The following is a 3108-nucleotide window of genomic DNA, read 5'->3' on the forward strand; positions in this document are numbered from 1 at the left end:
AAACACTGATTGTAATATTTATTCAGTATATTGTTGTGTAAACATGAAAACAATTGCTTTGTCATTATAAAATAGTCACGTAAAAAAGATATCCCATCTTTCTGTAAAAATGAAGTTTTGATTTTTTGAAAAAATATTTCTTCTCTTTAGGATGTAATATGTGTAATACATTGTACCATTGCGATGCGATGAGTATTTGAGGACTGCCCTAATAATAGTAACTTTTTTTTGGACTGCTTGTTGTATATTATCAGGTGCAATTGCGTCATATCCTTCTGGTGTGACTTCTTTTTTTCATATTTTGATAATTGTAGGAGATAACTTTTCTTTGCCTTTTTCTAGGATTTAGTTTAATGCTCTACGTTGGATAAATGCTACTTCAACAGTTAAATGGAACCTCACATTAATTTTTCTTTTATGTTTCTCTTTTATTTTTTGATGCATTTGAGATATTCTTCTTTCTTTTTTTCTTTTTCTTTTGTCGTTACGAAACACTGATTGTAATATTTATTCAATATATTGCTGTGTAAACATGGAAATAACTGCTTTGCCATTATAAAATAGTCATGCAAAAAAGATATCCCATCTTTCTGTAAAAATAAAGTTTTGATTCTTTGAAAAAACATATCTTCTTTTTAGGATGTGATATGTCTAATACATTGTACCATTACAATGCGATGAGTATTTGAGGACTGCCCTAATAAGAGTAACTTTTCTTTGGACTGCTTGTTGTATATAATCAGGTGCAATTGCGTCACATCCTTCTGGTGTGACTTCTCTTTTTCAGATTTTGATAATCATAGGAGATAACTTTTCTTTGCCTTTTTCTAGGATTTAGTTTAATGCTTTACATTGGATAAATACTACTTCAACAGTTAACTGGAACCTCACATTAATTTTTCTTTTATGTTTCTCTTTTATTTTTCAATGCATTTGAGATGTTCTTCTTTCCTTTTTCTTTCTCTTTTGTCGTTATGAAACACTAACGACTGCTTTGCCATTATAAAATAGTCACATAAAAAAGATATCCCATCTTTCTGTAAAAATGAAGTTTTGATTCTTTGAAAAAACATATCTTCTCTTTCTGTATAGAGAAGTACATGCTATTTGGTATTTGGTTCGAGTGCAAGAAATTGAAAAAACTAATTCCTATAGTCTTTTATGTCATGATATGTCAATAATATGATTTTGTTGATATAGGTTTCTCTCTAAGTTGCTATTTTTATGTTCTCTGACACTATTTTCATATAACATTTGAGTTGTCCTACACTTATTATTTTCTATATATGCTCAATTTTATTGATTTTAATGTAAAAAATTGAAAAAAGTTTAATTTCAATAGTTTTTTGGTTGATGATATGGAAATAATATGATTTTTTTTTTACTTGAGTTTTTCTCCAGGTTGCTATTTTTATGTTCTGATAGACTCTCTATTGCGTACAATCTTCCATTTTCATACTCCACTTGTAAGATTATGTTGGCTATGCTATTGTTGTTATTGTGCTTCAATTTATCATTGACCAGTTTAAAAGAAAAAAAAAGTAGGTGTAATATTCTTTCTACCCGAAAGTCCTTTCAAAAATGAAAAGACTCCACATTACTACTTAATATAACTTCCCGAATGATGTCCCCCTAACTTGTATCCGTTGTTTATAGCATTGGAAATACCAACAATGTTTAGTAGTAGTAGTAGTATTAATGTGGGTGGTTTGAATGAGAAGAGTTGTCCATTTGAATGCATAAGCTCTACAAATTATCTATCATCCCCAAATTTTGATGTTATTCTGAAGTTTATGTCCACACTGATTACTAATTATTTTTTCAGTTTATAACCTGTCTAACCTTAATTTTACATTGTCCATTTTATGCAACAGGATTCAGTCTTATGTTTGCCGAGCTAAATATGAGGACACATCAAATGTTATCTCAAGTGAAGTGCATGGAATCATTTTGTAATACTTGGCTCTCTAACATTTTGTTAATATACATATATGTGTGGGTATCACTGAGTGTATATACTTAACACAGTATTTCACGTTGGGCCTGTGCTGACACGGGCCACACACCTCTAGCGATCATAAGATATGTTAGAGAAAAATTCTCTAGATCATATGTATGCCTCGATTTGCTCCTAAAGTAGCAATATCATAAAAAAGGTTGTAAGCTATCAGAATCTGATAGGCTTAAGGCACGATTATATTACATTCATGGGGAATGCGAAACTTATTAATAGAAACGTGCACTTGATGGTGATGGTATCACAACTCACCTCCGAAAGAGGCAGAATAGTTGGAAAAAGTTATTTTGAAATCTACTTTTAAAGTAGTAAATCTGAAATTCATTATGTAATAGTAAATCTGAAATTTACAAAAAAAATACATGTCATGGTAAACTTGTGTTTGCTACTATAAATGAGTTCATAAGTTGATATGAATGATTGTGACATCTCGAAGATATGCATATTGAGTATTAGATATGTATTGAAGAATTAGAAGATTCTTCAAGAATTGTTTATGTCGCTTGTTCTCATGATAAGTTGGTTAGACCAACTAACGTTGGGATTGGATCCCTTAAATCTGAAAAGTATAAAAGGTGAATATGGGCCCGTTCACCTGTCATGTGATCTATTAAGATGCATCCATATAAGATGATCACTTGTACATCTATTGTCAACATGCAGTTTGACATTATAAAGTTGTTTGCTCAATAAAATCCAGTTAAGAGCATAATTTTCAGATTATGTAATCAAGATAATTCATCTTGATGATAATGGTTTGGCATTGAATGCCTTCGATAAATGGCTAAACCATTACTAATAAGAACAAAGTATATGTTGCATACATTTGTATGCATTATACCAATAAATTATGATTATTTCTTCTCTCTCAATCGGTTCAAGGTCAGGAACCAACTATTCCATCTAATAGTTTTGATGTGCGGTATGCGATTAATGAATATATCATGATGCACAAAGATGAATTCCTCAAAGAAGATAGAGGATGTATGTTAGTTTTTCTAACATAAGGGAGAGATTATAAGCAGCTATGAAATATGTTCGGAATTATCATCAGATTCTCATTCAAAAGATAATTCAAGTCAAATGCCAAA

At 30.5% G+C, this 3108-nt stretch overlaps 1 long non-coding RNA gene across 1 annotated transcript; it reads left to right on the forward strand.

The window, feature by feature from the left end:
• The first annotated feature begins 713 nt into the window (after positions 1 to 713).
• Positions 714 to 2005, forward strand: LOC124895391. The gene is made up of 2 exons (XR_007051689.1): positions 714 to 743; positions 1875 to 2005. It is a non-coding gene; the product is annotated as an uncharacterized LOC124895391 (long non-coding RNA).
• The last annotated feature ends 1103 nt before the right edge of the window (positions 2006 to 3108 follow it).

This window comes from Capsicum annuum, unplaced genomic scaffold (genome assembly GCF_002878395.1).
Source record: "Capsicum annuum cultivar UCD-10X-F1 unplaced genomic scaffold, UCD10Xv1.1 ctg81756, whole genome shotgun sequence".
In the NCBI taxonomy this organism is placed as follows: Eukaryota; Viridiplantae; Streptophyta; class Magnoliopsida; order Solanales; family Solanaceae; genus Capsicum; species Capsicum annuum.